This window comes from Aotus nancymaae, unplaced genomic scaffold (assembly GCF_030222135.1).
Source record: "Aotus nancymaae isolate 86718 unplaced genomic scaffold, 86718_ANA_hifiasm-v0.15.2.pri h1tg000022l_1, whole genome shotgun sequence".
NCBI classification, from domain to species: domain Eukaryota; kingdom Metazoa; phylum Chordata; class Mammalia; order Primates; family Aotidae; genus Aotus; species Aotus nancymaae.
Window position 1 is genome coordinate 11,334,036 of NW_026988435.1, and position 17,392 is coordinate 11,351,427.

Genomic DNA, 17,392 nt, shown 5'->3' on the forward strand with positions numbered 1-17,392 from the left:
AGGTGGTACCACCTACTGTGAATCTTTTAGTTCTTCTTAGCTCAGTAACAGCTGTTGGTCTTTTCACAGTCTGTTAAAAGCAAAACAAGGAATAGAATGTAGGCTACTGACATTGTGCAACAATATCATTTGTTTGCTTAGATTATGAAAACCAATGACAACGTGAGAAGGAATGTTTCCTATTCAAGCTTTGGTTAAAATTCTTCAGGATTGACTGTCTTCCTTGCATGCAATGCTGTTGATCTATTGATTAATTCTGGGAACATTGGAAACGATATAACTACCATGTGTCTTAATCTCACTAATCTGAGAGTGTATATTGTATATTTTGAAGGAATTTTAAGAATTAATGAGCATCTGTTTCACACTGTCTAGGCATATGGGGAAAGAGGTGGAGAAAGAAAGAACAAATGGTTTTGAGGACGGGTAATGTTGCCTCAAATGCCCCTTTACAGTGAGGATAGAACTTGTCTCTCTTAGCGCATGCATGCACGTGCACGCGCACACACACACACACGCACACACACCCCAGACTTTCTATTCATAGAGTCTTGGTATATACAGAAAGAGGCAAAATTCCACACCCTTGATAAATACCAGGCCTCCAAAGAATCATAGACACAGGGCTTACCTATGCATTGGATAAAAATGAGTTCCAATTTGAATAAACAAAAGGAAGTGACTCATTTGGGCTTAATTCAGGCTATCTTTAAAATCTAAAATGGTGCAGCTTGTTGGATAAAACATGCAATAATGTACCCTAGACCATAGCATTAATCAAATAGGTAAAAAATTATGCTTCCTTTGGTGGTCTATTTTGAAAAAAAAAAGATTCTAATAAAGGCCTAAAGAGACAGTGAAAACACTCAGAAAATAGCCCCCAGGGAGCAAAATGTGTAACAACAAGGTTGACAGAAATCTACCCTATCAGTCAGAGGATACTGATAATCTAAAAACATATTCAAGATTAGATCAGAAAGTTTGTAAGGCTGAAGCTGTGTATTGGGCATAATTGATACAAGGGAGGAATTGGAAAAGATAAGCGTAAAGAAAAGACCTTATACCGGGGGCTCTGTAACATTAAGTGTCTATAAGAATATACTTTAGCTTATTGTAGAGAAGGTAACTGCAAGTTGTCCGGTAGTTCTAGATCAGTTGCAGGAAATTACATTTTAATACCTCAAAGGCTTTTAATGCAGAAGATAATTCCCATTACCAAATCAAAGTTCTATAAACAGTGTCTATTGTCTAGAAAGAAAATAAATGAATGCCTAAAGAAGCATAATAAATCATAGTGAAATGATATGTTTCCCTAAGAGAGGCATGGATAATGAGTTTGGGGCAGGCATCAGGGAAGGTGTTGGGTTGTTTGAATTCATTTTGTCTTTAAGAATATTGATCACAGATGAATGTAAAGAGTGAAAATCATACATAATATAGGGTTGTAAGCAGATACGTGGGGGTAGGTTAGCTCATGTTAAACACACCATAAAGAACTACTCAGGAGGAGTTCTTATAAATGCAGTAAGGTGTCAATATCTAAAAGATAACACTGTGCAATAGTAAAACTGGAAGATTGTTAGAGATCACCTTGTTCAAACATTTTACTTTGAAATAAGAAAACAAACTAAGAAAGTTCCCTCATTTCATCTTTAGATAATCACAACTATTTTGTCTTGGCAAAAAAAAATGTAGCCGCTTAATTTTCAAATACTGAAACCATACAATTATTCATCTGATCGTATGCAATTCTATTTTGATCTGAAACCATGTAATTCTATTTTCTAAGACATTTGAAATTCCATTGGTTTTTAATTACTTCTAATTTTTTAATCCCTAAGTCAAAAGATTTTTATTTTTTATGGTATTTTTATAATGATGTGGCACTTTATTCTATGAATATTTTTCGAAAAATTCTGATTTTTGTTCATTTTAAATATTATAAAAAAGTAAACCCACAAGATTACAAATACTCTGACTTTGAGTTTCCCCAACAGCCTCTCTTTGAATATGCCATTCTTGGACTAGTTCTCCCCTTTATGTATTAAAGGAAGTCAAACTCTGGGAAATAAGAGGAAGCAGAATAACGAGTTTGAAATATGTTTTACTTGGTTCTCACCAATTTATTAATGTCTGATGGAGAGAATATGAATCATGGGCAATTACAGAAGTAATAGAAGTGTGATATCACTTAACCATCTGCAACCAATCACTAATTCACCCTGACATGATTCACTTCAGCCACAGAATTCTTCCATTGAGGATCAAGATCAACAATCTCCCATTCATATTCAGATTGGACTTTAATGCCCCTTTCACTGAGTGAAAGAACAAAATAGTAATTTATAATATAATTATTTGTAAATTTAAAAAACAATTTCATTCCACAATAGTTACGAGAAAAAAGAAAATATAAATATTTAATAAATTTCATTTTCCATAAACTTATATTATCAAAATGAAAAACATCTTACAGGAAGTATTCTCAAGTGAATTGAGAAAAAAAAGAAATAAAAAATATGGAGGAAATGAATCTGACCTTACTTGGTAAACTATTTCAGTTCCATAATGTTCAGTTTCTTTAGATATAAAATAAAGAAATCAGTCCCATTTTTACAAGGATTTTGAGGTAATTAAGAAAAATTGTAAATCCTAAAGTATTATAGAATCTATGCTATCAACAGTATAATATTAAAGTATAAAGATAAAATATAGTGTAATAATATTAAATTAGTATTATTCTTTCTTACAGTCATTCTAAGTATTTAACATGGGATATTTAAATATAATTTAATATTTTATGGGTCCAAAATTAGGTTATAAAAATTGAAAGATTTAATATCACATAGAGAGTTTTTAATTTTAATGAGAATGATTTTAAGTAAGGACTCAGATAACATGTAATCATCTTATACTGTGTTTTACAGAAACAGATTCTGCTGCCACTGTTTTAGTCTCTTGACTTCAGTGAGCTAAGGTAGTTTAATCATCTTTTAACAAGTAAAATCACTTGTGTTTGATTAACTTTGCTATAAAGGAATACCTAAGGATGGGCAATTTATAAGGAAGAGAGGCTCAAGGTTCTGCAGGCTGTACCAGAAGCATGGCAACAACATAAGCTTCTGGTGAGGGCCTCAGGGAGCTTTCACTCATGGCTGAAGGGGAGGGGAAGCCAGCATATGCAGGTCACATGGCAAGAGAGAATCAAGAGAGAGGGGAGGGAAGTACCAGGTTCTGTTTAACATCAGTTCTCATAAGAACTGAGAGTGAGGTCCCACTCAATCTCTCAAGAATGGTGCCAAGCCATTCATGAGGGATCTGCCCCTGACCTTAACACCTTTCACCAGACCCATCTCCAACACTGATGATCAAATTCAACATGAAATTCAGAGGGGATAAATATCCAAACTACACTACCACTGATATGCTGAAGTGTCAAAGTCAGATGAATAAAGAAAGAACAGAGATTGTATACAGATAATTTCACTGATTCTCATTTAATTATCGTATAATTACGATAACAAAGGACTATATAACATACTATATTTCTTTTTTTTTTTGCCCTCTTTGCTTTTATTGTATTTAAAAGTAGATGTTCAACATGATTGAAATATCCTTCTGAGTGTACATTTATGTGATTCAATTAATTGAGATGGTTGGCATTTTTGGGGTGTCCTTGTTAATATGTTAATATTTTAACTGATTGAACTAACCCTGACAAAGTCTTATTACATCTTATACATTATTAGAAATAATACTTTCAGTACACTATATATATTTATATGATGTTTATATACTATTAGGACCTTTCATATACTTATAGTCTATTTATACTGAGTTTGTTTGTCATAACTCTTTCCTCTTTTTAGCCAGTGACTTTCTTTTAGTAAATCACATTTATTTCTCCTCTTTTACACATTCATATGTCTACATACACATGTAGAATGATTCATATCAAGACCTTTGTCTAAAAAATTATTTACAATGTTTGGTTTTTCATTCCTGAGTTACTTCACATAGAATAATGATATCCAACTCTAATCCAGATTGTTGCAAATGCTATCATTTCATTTCTTTTAATAGCTTAGTGGTATTCCATGGTGTGTGTGTGTGTATGTATATGTATATGATATATGCATAAACATATATATACACATATGTGTGTATGTGTGTGTGTATATATATATGCACCTTTGTTTAATTTCCACCATTGTATAGTACAGAGCTTTGAATGACACTGGATCTAGAAAAGTTCAAAATTCTGCATTTGTATCAATGATTTTACCTACACTGTCAATTTGCCTTTTAATCAATTTTCCTATAATTAACTATCATTTTAACTATGATTCTTAATTATTGAATATTTTGCAGACTTTATTTTTCTTTAATGAATTATAGTCATTTATTACTGTGCTTACTAAATCGACTATTTATTCCAATTCATTTGTTTCCCATATAATATTGTGATATGTTTCTGGCACTTACTGATGACTAGCATTACTCATTTTGATTAACAAATTATATATATATATATATGGTACATATAAATGATATATATATATATACACACCACATTTTCTTTATTTGCTCATTGACTCATGGGCATTTAGGTTGGTTTCATATTTTTGCATTGCAAATTGTGCTGCTATAAACATGCATGTGCAAGTGTCTTTTTCATATAATGACTTATTTTCCTTTGGGTAGATACTCAGGAGTGGGATTGCTGGATCAAATGGTAGTTCCACTTTTAGTTCTTTAAGAAATCTTCATTCTGTTTTCCATAGTGATTGTACTGTTTTACGTTTCCACCAACAGTGTGAAAATATTCCCTTTTCACCACATCCATGCTAACATCTATTATTTTTTGATTTTTAAACTATGGCCATTCTTAGAGGAGTAAAGTGGTATTGCATTGTGGTTTTATTTTTAGTTCCTTGATAATAAGAGATGTTAAGCATTTTTTCATATGTTTTTTGGACACATGTATGTCTTCTTTTCAAAATTGTCTATTCATGTCCTTTGCACACTTTTTTTTTTTTTTTTTTTTTTTTTTTTTTTGAGACGGAGTTTCACTCTTGTTACCCAGGCTGGAGTGCAACGGTGCGATCTCGGCTCACCGCAACCTCCGCCTCCTGGGTTCAGGCAATTCTCCTGCCTCAGCCTCCTGAGTAGCTGGGATTACAGGCACGCGCCACCGTGCCCAGCTAATTTTTTTGTATTAATAGAGACGGGGTTTCACAATGTTGACCAGGATGGTCTCGATCTCTTGACCTCGTGATCCACCCGCCTCGGCCTCCCAAAGCGCTGGGATTACAGGCTTGAGCCACCGCACCCGGCCTGCACACTCTTTAATAAAATTGTTGTCATTTTTTTTTCTTGCTGATTTGTTTGAGTTCCTGTGACGGGATTATTTCTTGTTGTTCTTTTTCTTGCTTATTTGTTTGAGTTCCTTGTAGATTCTGGATATTAGTTCGTTGTTGGATGCATAGTTTGTGAATATTTTCTTCCACTCTGTGGGTTGTCTGTTTACTCTGCTATTTCTTTTGCTGTACAGAAGTTTTTTAGTTTAAGTCCCATCCATTTATCTTTATTTTTGTTTCATTTGCTTTTGGCTTCTTGGTAATGATCTGTCTAAGCCAATGTCTAGAAGGGTTTTTCTGATGTTATCTTCTAGAATTTGTATGGTTTCAGGCTTTAGATTTAAGTCTTTGATTCATCTTGAGTTGATTTTTGTTTAAGGTGAGAGATAAAAATCCAGCTTGATTCTTCTAGGGTTGGAGATAATTTATGAGAATGCAAAGGCATAAGAAACAAATAATGGACTCTGGAGACATTGGGGGAATAGTGGAAGGCAGGTGAGGAATAAAAGACTGCACAGAGGGTGCAGTGTACACAGCTTTGGTGATGGATGCACCAAATTTCAGAAATAACACCTAAACAACGTATCCATATAATAAAACACCACAAATTTCTCAATAACTATCGAAATAATAATAAATAAAATATTATTTTGTTTATGGTTGCTTCATTAAAGCTATCAGTTAAGAAAAGCCTCTCCTTTCAAATATACCCAGATTCATAGAAAAAAAAAAAATACACAATAAGGTATTTCTATGTGTTACGACTTCTCTTCTCTTTTCTCTAAACTTAATCAAAACTGATTAGTTACTCAACAGCAAGTATATTAGAAGGCCAAACAAAGGTCAGAAACACCTTTGTTTAATTGCCACCGTAGTATAGTACACAGTTTTGAATGACAGCAGCTTCAGAAAAGTTTAAAATTCTGCATTTGCATCAATGGTTTACCTACACTGTCAGTTTGCCTTTGATCAATTTTCCTATAATTAACTACCATTTTTAACCTACGATTCTTAATTATTGACCATTTTGCTGACTTTATTTTTCTTTGATTAATTATAGTACTTTATTAATGTGCTTACTAAATTGCACTATTTTTTCCAATTCATTTATTTCCCACATAATATTGTGATATTTTTCTGGCACTTACTGATGACTAGCATTATTCATTTAGATTAACAAATTAATTATAATTTATTTTTACTTTTTCTTAAATCATTAGTTTATCTATTTAGACTTTGTGTGAGTTTTTGTGTCATCATGTTACTTGCTTACTTTAAAACTTACTACTTCCAATTACCGCTTTTAATTTATGATTCTTAAACTAATTTTAATTGATTTTTATGTTCATATATAAGTTAACTCAAGTAGCTGTTAAGAAATGTCACAAAACTATTATGCTAAAATTTTGATATTATAAAAAAATCTTATGTATTATTATTTATAGTTCTTAATTCACACCTAATTAATAAAACAATTTAGTTTTTATCTTTTATTTCTTCCTATGACCCAATTTTTCTATAATCAGTTTGAATTATTTTTAACTTTAAGCTGTGATAGATGACAGAGTAACAGAAAATAACACACCCACACAAAGCATATGTATAACATAGCAAATTGTTATAAGGCATAACCCTAGTGTTTTAGTCACTTCTTTAATTCCTAGGATGATAAAAAGTTTTAGCCCATCTTGGGTATTTCCTATCACAACTTGGAAACAGCCATTTTTGCAAGAAGTCCTAATATCTGTAGTAGGCAGTGGTGTTTCAAGGCTATAATCTGAATTGTGTGGATGCTCATTGCTATCATTACTAATAGGCTTCACTGATTTCAGTTTTTTTTTGTTTTTGTTTTTTTTTTTGAAATGGAGTCTCACTCTGTCACCCAGGCTCGAGTGCAGTGGTGTGATCTTGGCTCAATGCAATCTCCACCTCCTGGGTTCAAGCGATTATCCTGCCTTGTGCCTCAGCCTCCGTAGTAGCTGAGATTGCAGGTGTGAACCACCATACCTGGTTAATTTTTGTATTTTTAGTAGAGACGGGGTTTCACTATGTTGGCCAGTCTGATCTTGAACTCCTGACCTTGAAAGCTCATCTCGGCCTCCCAAGATTTCAGTTCTTTGTTAAGGACAAGGTTAGGATGTGTGTGAGAAAGAGAAAGAAAAGAGAGTGAGAGAGAGAGAGAGAGAGTGAGAGAGAGGAGAGAGAGAGAGAGGAGAGAGAGAGAGACAGAAAGAGAGACACATATATATATATGTATGTGTGTGTATATATATATATGTATGTATATATTAGTGTGTGTAGTCTTTATTTTATTTTTTTCTATGCAGAAAACCTGGTTCTCACTAACACAAGAATAATTCAATATCCTGAAACTACTTATTTGCTTTATCCCACATTTAGCACACAACGTCTCAGTTGAACAATACTAATGCTATGATGAGCAATATGGTTAAAATATTTATAATATTTTTGGCATATGCTTTTTATATTCTCTACACCTTAAAAAATAGTTTATCTACTTCATTGTCTAAATATACACTTACTATACACTATACACTTTTAACCTCCCTTTAGTATAAATTTGCTGGCAAATGTATGTTTAATGTCCACCACTTGTTCTTATGTCAGCGTTTCTGGGTCATTTTAACTTTCTGAAATTTGTTCTTAAGCATATTTTTCAGGAAGGTTTGATAAGAGCAATAACACCTGAATTCTTCTATATTTATGTTGATAGTAGTCTGTCAGTGACTTTTACACTTACAAATATGTCTATTTCTTACCTCATATTTTCTTTTCTTGAATATCTTGAATGCTTTTACCATTTTGTTCTGACATGACAAACATTTTTGTTAAAATATAAAAATACAGGAAAATGATTACTATAAAAGTCAGAATAAAATTTGTGATGATAGTCACAATGTTTTCCTCTTATAAGTCTCTGTGTTTTTCCAAAAACCCAAATAATTGTTATGATTTTTTAATTCAATATATTTACTAGGACTTTTCTTGGTATTGGTAAGTTTTCTTCAATATTCTTAGGTATACAATGTGCTTTTTCACTGTGTTTTAAAGCTTACAGTGTGCAATTTCAATATATTTGTTTCTCTTTCATGAAAGTTATTTTATGTGTAGCTTTTGTAGTTGTTCGGCACTCTTGCTATTGCTTTTTCTTGATTGAAAGAAAACTATATTGGATCTCATTTGACTGTCAATATATGTGTCCTTTTTTCATCCATTTTATCTGTTATTTTCATTTTCAATATATATATTTAATTTTGAAATAATTTCAAACATGAAAAAATTACAGGTAAAATACTATTAACATTATTTTTTCCCAACATTTTTATATATCTTATTTATGTGGTGCCTATCATCATCATATAGTTTAATTTATATTTCCTATACAAAAGGACTTTCTACAACACAATCACAGTAACTATCAAAATCAGAAAATTATTGTAGACACATTATTACCATCTACATCTCAGACATATTCAGTTGTTGCCAATTATCTCTTTCAAGACTTATTCAGATTTTAGCTGATTTGTAAGCTTACAAATTAACATATCCCATGTTTGTTTCAAATTCTTTACTCCTCAGTTTCCATGGAGGTGCCACAGTGTGGCTTAGGTGAATACTACACAAACAAGGCACAATCTGTACCACAGATTAAAAAAAAAACCTGAACCTTTCCAGGTGCGGTGGCTCATGCCTGTAATCGCAGCACTTTGGGAGGCAGAGGTGGGAGGACCACAAGGTCAGGAGTTCGAGACCAGCCTGGTCAATAGAGTGAAACCCAGGCTTTACTAAAAGTACAAAAATTAGCCAAGCATGGTGGTGCGTACCTGTAGTCCCAGCTACTTGGGAGGCTGAGGCAGGAGAATTGCTTGAACCTGGGAGATGGAGGTTGCGGTGAGCTGAGTTTGCACCACTGCACTCCAGCTTGGGCAACAGAGCAAGACTTCGTCCCTAAAAATATAAAACAAACAACAACAACAACAAACCCAAAACTGAACCTAGGAGACATCTATGTTTATGTGATGGACTGAAAGTTATCCTATCTAACCTTTGCCCTGGATGGAGACATTATCTCTCTTACTAGTTATCTAGATAGTAAAACAACAAAAACACATAAACAAACAAAAAAAGCTAGTATCTGCTTTAAAGAAAAAGACCATTTCTCCCAAGCCTTTCATTATACAACCATCCTTGAAAAGACATTGGAGAACAAATTCTGTCAGTACCTGTGTGAATGGGATGTACAAAAATGTAAAAGACTCATGGAAAATTGTCTGCTGAAAATATCTGTTTGTCATGTCTGTTTGGTTTGTTTCTTGGGCAAGGTTTTTAAAGTTATTCTTTGACTTTTGTAATCTTGATATGTTTGAAGATTACAGGTCTTTTATTTTATAAAATGTCTATTTATTTAAGTGACCTAATATCTTTTTTTCATGCGTAAACTCAATTTATGAATTTTTGGTAAGAATATCATACAAGTAGTCATGTATTCTTCATGTGTCCTATTCAATTTATCCCATCACTGGTTAAATTACATTTTATCACTTTATATAAAGTGATATCTGCCAGATTTCTTTATTAAAAATTACTGCTTTTCTCATTTAAGTTAGTAAGTGTTTCACGGAATGATACGTTGTAAATATCTTGTTCCTCCTCAAACACTTACCATGTGTTTTATTATCTACTGAAGCCTCTTGCCTGAATTCATTATTACTTTGATGGTTAACAAATTTGGTTTAGGTGAATGCTACACAATAAAGTACAATCTGTACCACAGATTTAAAAAACCTGAACCTGGCCAGGTACAGTGGCTCATGCCTATAATCCTAGCACTTTGGGAGGCCAAGACAGGCAGATCATGGATTTTAAAATTTCACTTTTTCTTCTATATGTATTTATTGGTATTATGGTTTAGAGTTTTTTTCATTTATATCTTATTTTATTTTATTACATAGCTACGGATTCATGAATTTCTGTTTCATTTAATGAACTGTAATTCATATCTATCATTTTTTAATTATCAAATTTTCCAGTTTTAATCTGATAATTAAAAGTGTCACCTGGAACTACTTCAAGCTAGTTTCAGTGTCTTTTGACATTTTTATACTTCTGGAATTTATAGTATAGAATGGATTTAGAAAATAAGATCTGGGCACTAGGTGGGCCATTTTTGTTATTGCTATTCACAGGCTGGTCACAGTAGACAAATGTACAAATAACATTAACTTCCTATACACTAACAATAGTCAAGCTGAGAGCCAAATCAGAAAGGTCATCTCATTCACAATTATCACAAAAAGAATATAATACCTAAGAATAGAGCTAACCAGGGAGGTGAAAGATCACTACAATGAAAATTATAAAATACTGTTTAAAGAAATCAGAGAAGATACAAACAAATAGAAAAAAAAATTCATGCTCATGGATAAGAAGAGTCAATATCATTAAAATGGCCATAATCCTCAAAGTAATTTTACAGATTGGATGCTATTCCTATCAAACTACCAATGACATACTTCACAGTACTGAAAAAACCCAAAAAACAAAACACAAAACTATTTAAAAATTCATATGGAACAAAAAAAGAGCTCAAATTTACAATCCTAAGCAAAAAGAAAAAAGCTGGAGGCATCACATTACCCAACTCCAAACTATACTGCAGGGCTACAGTAACCAAAACAGCATGGTACTGGTACAAAAACAGGCACATAGACCAATGGAACAAAATAGAAAGCCCAGAAATATGGTTGCAAACCTACCACCAAATGATCTTCTACAATGCTGACAAAAAGAAGCAATGGGGAAAAGACTTGCTATTCAATAAATGGTGTGGATAACTGGCTAGCCACATGTAGAAGACTGAAGCTACACCCTTTGCTTATACCATATACAAAAATCAACTCAAGAAGGATTAAAGACTTAAATGTAAAAAGCAAAACTATAAAATTTCTGGAGGACAACCTAGGCAATATCATCCGGGTTATAGAAACGGGCAAAAATTTCATGACAAAGACACTAAAAACAATCACAGCAAAAGTAAGAGTTGACAAGTGAGATATAATTAAACTTATCAGCTTTTTCACAGCAAAAGAAGCTATCAGCAGAGTGAACAGACAACCTATAGAATGGAAGGAAATTTATACAAACTATGCATCTGTAAAAGGTCTAATATCCAACATCTATAAGGAACTTAAATGTACAAGAGAAAAGCAACCCATTAAAAAAAATGGGCAAAGGACATGAACACTTTTCAAAAGAAGACATGCATGTGGCTGAGAAGCATATCAACAAAAGGCTCAGTATCACTGATCATTGGAGAAAAGCAAATCAAAACCACAAGGAGATACCATCTCACAGCAGTCAGAATGGCTATTACTAAAATGTCAAAAAAATAACAGATGATGGTGAGGTTACTGACAAAAAAGAGCACTTATACACTGCTGGTGGGAGTGTAAATTAGATTAACCATTCTGGAAAGCAGTATGGCAATTCCTCAAAGAGCTAAATGCAGAACTATAATTCAACTCAGCAATCCATTACCTGGCATATACACAGAGGAATAAAAATCTTTCTATCATAAAGACACTTGCATGTGAATGTTCACTGAAGCACTATTCATAGTAGAAAAGACATGGAATCAACTTGAATGTCTATCAATGACAGATTGGATAAGGAAATATGGTCCATATACACCTTGGGATACTATGCAGCCATAAAAGTTAATGAGAACATGTATTTTGTGAGCAAATAGATCGAGCTGAAGGCTACTATTCTAAGCTAACTGATGCAGGAATACAAAACCAAATATGGCATGCTCTTGATTATAAGTGGGAGGTAAATTATGAGAACTTATGAACACAAAAAAGGAAACAACAGACATTGGGATCTTCTTGAGGTTGGAGGGTGGGAGGAGGGAGAGGAGCAGAAAAGATAATTACTGGATACTGCACTTAATTCCTGCATGATGAAATAATCTGTACAACAAACCCCATGACATGAGTTTGCCTATATAACAAACCTAGACATATACCTCCGAACCTAAAATAAAAAAATTTTTAAATGGCTATACAGACCAAAGCAATTTATAGATTCAATGTTATACCTACTAAACTACCAATGCCCATTTTTCACATCATTAGACAAAAAAACTTTCTAAAATTCATATGAATTGTTCTAAATTCATATGGAAATAAGAAAAGATCTTTAATATCCAAGGCCATACTTAGCAAAAGGAACAGAGCTGGAGCATTCCCAACTTAAAACTATACTAAAAGATTACAGTAACCTAAACAGCATGATACTGGTACACAAACAGATATATAGACCAATGGGACAGGATAGAGAACCCAGATAATAATGCCACACATCTACTACCATTTGATCTTTGTCAAAGTCATGAAAGACAAGCAATGAGGAGAAGACTTCTTATTCAATAAGTGGTTCTGGGAAACCTGGCTAACCACAAGGAGAAGACTGAAACTGGATGCCTTTTTAACACTATATACAAAAAGAAAAAAAAAAAAAAAAAAAAAAAAACCTCAAGCTGGAGTAGCTAAAGACTTAAATGTAAAACCCAAAACTATAAAAGTTCTGGAATATAACCTAGGAAACACCATTCTGGCCATAGTCCCTGGCAAATATTTCATGAAGAAGTTGCCAAAAGCAATTGCAGTAAAAGTAAATATTGACATATGAGATCTAATTAAGCTGCAGTGTTTCTCTACAACAAAAGCAACCATCAACAGAGTAAATGGACAACTTACAGAATGGTAGAAAATATTCGCAAACTAAGCATTTGACAAAATTCTAATATCCAGACTCTATAAGGAACCAATTAAGAAGCAGAAGACAATCCCATTAAAAAGTCGGCAAAGGGCATGAACATACAACTTTTCAAAAGACATACATGCAGTCAACAAGCATATGAAAACATGTTTTATATCACAAATCATTACAGAAATGCAGATCAAAACCACAGTGAGATGCCACTTCACACCAGGCAGAATGGCTATTATTAAAAAGTCAAAAAATAACAGCTACTGGGGCAAGGTTGTGGAGAAAGGAGAAAGTTTATATACTGTTAGAGGGAATGTAAATTAGTTCAATCATTGTAGAAAGCAGACTGCTGATTTTTCAAAGAATGTAAAATAGAATTACCATTTGATCCAGAAACCCCATTACTGGGTGTATACTCAAAGGAATATAAATTATACTGCCATAAAGACACATGCACATGTATGTTCATCACAGAACTATTCACCTCAGCAAAGACATGGACTCAATCTAAATTCCCATCAGTTGTAGACTGGATAAAGATAATGTAGTACATATGTACCATGGAATACTATGCAGTCTTAGAAAGAATGAGATCATGTCCATTGCAGCAACATGAATGGAGCTGCAGCTCATTATCCTAAGTGAACTAACACGGGAACAGAAAACCAAAAATAGCTAAACATTCAGAACACAAGGACAGAAAGCAGGGAACAACAGACGCTGGGGTTTACTTCAGAGTGGAAGTTGGGAGCAAGGAGTATTATGTACTGTGCTTACTAGCTGAGTGATGAAATAATCTGGACATCCAATCCCTATGACACACAATTTACCAATATAACAAACCTACACATGTTCCTGTGAACCTAAAATATGAGTTAAAAGAATTAAAAATTAAAATTAAAAATATTTGGCTGGTCGTGAGTGGCTCAGGCCTGTAATCCAAGCATTTTGAGAGGCTGAGGGGGGTGGATCATGAGGTTAGATGATCAAGACCATGACTAACATGGTGAAACCCTGTCTCTACTAAAAATACAAAAAATTAGCCAGGCACGGTGGCATGCGCCTGTAATCTCAGCTACTCGGGAAGCTGAGGCAAGAGAATTGCTTGAACCTGGGAGGCGAAGGTTGCAATGAGCCAAGATCATGCCACTGCACTCCAGCTTGGGCCATAGAGCAAGACTCCATCTCAAATAAATAAATAAATAATAAATAAATAAATAAATAAAATAAAAATATTTTGTAGTGTAATATTGAATCCTTCCCAACCAGTAGTTTTGCAAATGTTGCCTGTAAGCATTTAGGTCTACTGTCTCATTACTCATTACTGTCTCATTACTCATTATATACTTTCTTGTGTGATGTGGGGAAATTAGAAGGTATGTCAATTATAATGTTTGTTCATTGTTTAAATAATATAAAATAAAGATGTATGCATAGAGAAAATTTACATATATTTACAAAAAGCATGATGTTGCACATAAAAATTGGAAACCTGCTTATGAATATTTTTCATGCCAAAAATGTAATTTTAATGGGCAGGTATAGTAACCTGCAATTAATTTTAGGTATGATATCCACTAAACTTCTTTCTTTATTACTTTGTAAAGTTTAAAATTCCTCATAAAATAGATAGTAACATGCTACATGGTACATGTTTAAAGATGAGCAAATATAAATATACCGACGTTTCTGGGCGGGGGTCTGGGGAGCGCAGCAGCCGTGGCCAGCCACCTCGTGCTCAACAATGGAACCAAGATGCCCATCCTAGGGCTGGGCACCTGGAAGTCACTTCCAGGCCAGGTGACTGAGGCTGTGAAGGTGGCTATCGACGTTGGGTACCGCCACATCGACTATGCCCATATGTACCCTTGAGAATGAGGTGGGTGTAGCCATTCAAGAGAAGCTCAGGGAGCAGGTGATGACGCGTTAGGAGCTCTTCATCGTCAGTAAGCTGTGGTGCACATACCATGAGAAGGGCCTGGTGAAAGGATCCTGCCTGAAGACGCTCAGAGACCCGAAGCTGGACTACCTGGACCTCTACCTTATTCACTGGCCGACCGGCTTTAAGCCTGGGAAGAAATTTTTCCCGTTGAATGAGGCAGGCAACATGGTTCTCAGTGACACCAACATTCTGGACACGTGGGCAGCCAAGGAAGAGCTGGTGGATGAAGGGCTGGTGAAAGCTATTGGCATCTCCAACTTCAACCATCTCCAAGTGGAGAGGATATTAAATGAACCTGGCTTGAAGTATAAGCCCGCAGTTAACCAGATTGAGTGTCACACTTACCTCACTCAGGAGAAGTTAATCCAGTACTGTCCATACAAAGGCATCGTAGAGACCGGCTACAGCCCCCTCGGCTCTCCCGACAGGCCCTGGGCCAAGCCCGAGGACCCTTCCCTTCTGGAAGATCCCAGGATCAAGGCGATCGCAGCCAAGCACAATAGAACTACAGCTCAGGTCCTGATCCTGTTCCCCAGGCAGTGAAACTTGGTGGTGATCCCCAAGTCTGTGACATCAGAATGCATTGCTGAGAACTTTAAGATCTTTGACTTTGAACTGAGCATCCGGGATATGATCCCCTTACTCAGCTACAACAGGAACCGGAGGGTCTGTGCCTTGGTGAGCTGTGCCTCCCACAAGGATTATCCCCCTTCCATGAAATGTTTTGAAGCTGTGGATGCCTGCTCGTCCCTAAGTGACCTATACCTGTGTTTCCTGCTTCATTTTTTCCTTGCAAATGTAGGATAGCCTGTGTCACTCAGCAGTGGGACAGCAACCTATAGAGTGGCCAGCGAGGGCATATCTAGCTTGATGTTGGATCTGACGAGGCCTGTCAGTAGAGTAGAAGTCTCTTCCAGTTTGCTTTGCCCTTCTTTTTGCCCTGCTGGGGAAAGTAAAACCCGAATACCCTTTTCTGACCAAAGAGAAGCAAAATTTACCAGGTCAAAATGGTGCCACTAATAGCTGAGTTTTGACTGCTTGGAACTGTAATCCTTTCAGCAAGAGTTCTCTTTGCCTCAAATAAAAAGTGCTTTTATGGGGGGAGAAAAAAAAAAAAAAAAAAAAAAAAATATATATATATATATATATATATATATATGTACCAGAATGCAATGTTATTAGGATGTCTTTTACATAAGTTTCTTTCATTTGTTTCCAACACAGATTAATTATGTTTTGAGGATGTATAAATGGATTCAATCAAAAATAATCTGTTATCTATAAAGCTTAGTGCAGTTTTTCTCGGCTCACACAAATGTTATGTGCTGTCTAAGCATACTCTTAGTTTATGTTCCCCTATTAAAGCAGGCATGCTACAAAATCTAATGGGTAAACTCATGTTCTATTACATGTACACAAATTATAATTGTTTCCTCAAAGCAATCAGAAGTATATCCACGAAGAGAATTCAGTAAATATTAATATAAAAGCCAATATTCTTGGTGCCAACGAAACAACAGTTACCCAAACAGAATAAAACTGCTGTCCACAAAGTGTTTACATTACTTTTGTAATAAAATACGTGAATTTTTGCATGCTAGAAGGTGGTAAATATTTTTGAGACACATTTAGAAGGTAAAGTTTGAGAGCGAAGGTTGTTATAATTTTAAATAGAACAGATAGAAAAGACTTAACTTAGAAGGTGACTTTGGAGCACATATTTAAAGGTTAGCAGCTAAGTCATGAAAGTATTTTGAGGAATGAGTATCTGTGATCAAAAGGGGCAAAAGCTCAGGAGCATGTTTAGCATCCTCAAGGAGTAGGAAAGAATGAGATGGGAGATAGGTGTAATTTAAAGGTAGGAGCAGAACAGATGAGGTCACAGGGAAAATTATGGGGAGTGAGGAAGGTAGATCATAAAGGGCCTTCTAATCTATTGTAATGCTTAGATCTTACTCTGAGTGAGATGGCAAATCATTCAAACGTTTAGAATGGAAGGCTGATATGATCTGTTTTTAATTTTTAAAAGATCATTAACATTGTTGTTTTGATCATATAATTGAAGAAAAGATGTGAGGGGCCAGGACTGTAATTATGGAGTCCAATTAGCTAGATAGAGGCATAATCCAGGCAAGAGATAATGTTATGTTAATATTCATAACCTCTGCATTTTTTGTCCCTTATTAAAATAAGCTTTTCATTTGTAAACTAATGATTTTGTTAAGGTATTGTTCCCTGAACCTTTTTTATGAGGCATCATTGATTTCACCATTTTTCCACGTAAGATTTGTCATAA

General features: G+C 34.5%; 1 pseudogene; it reads left to right on the forward strand.

Annotated features, from left to right (window-relative positions):
- The window catches only part of LOC105718818 (aldo-keto reductase family 1 member B1-like), a 97,112-nt pseudogene extending 81,288 nt beyond the window's left edge, over positions 1–15,824 (forward strand).
- The last annotated feature ends 1,568 nt before the right edge of the window (positions 15,825–17,392 follow it).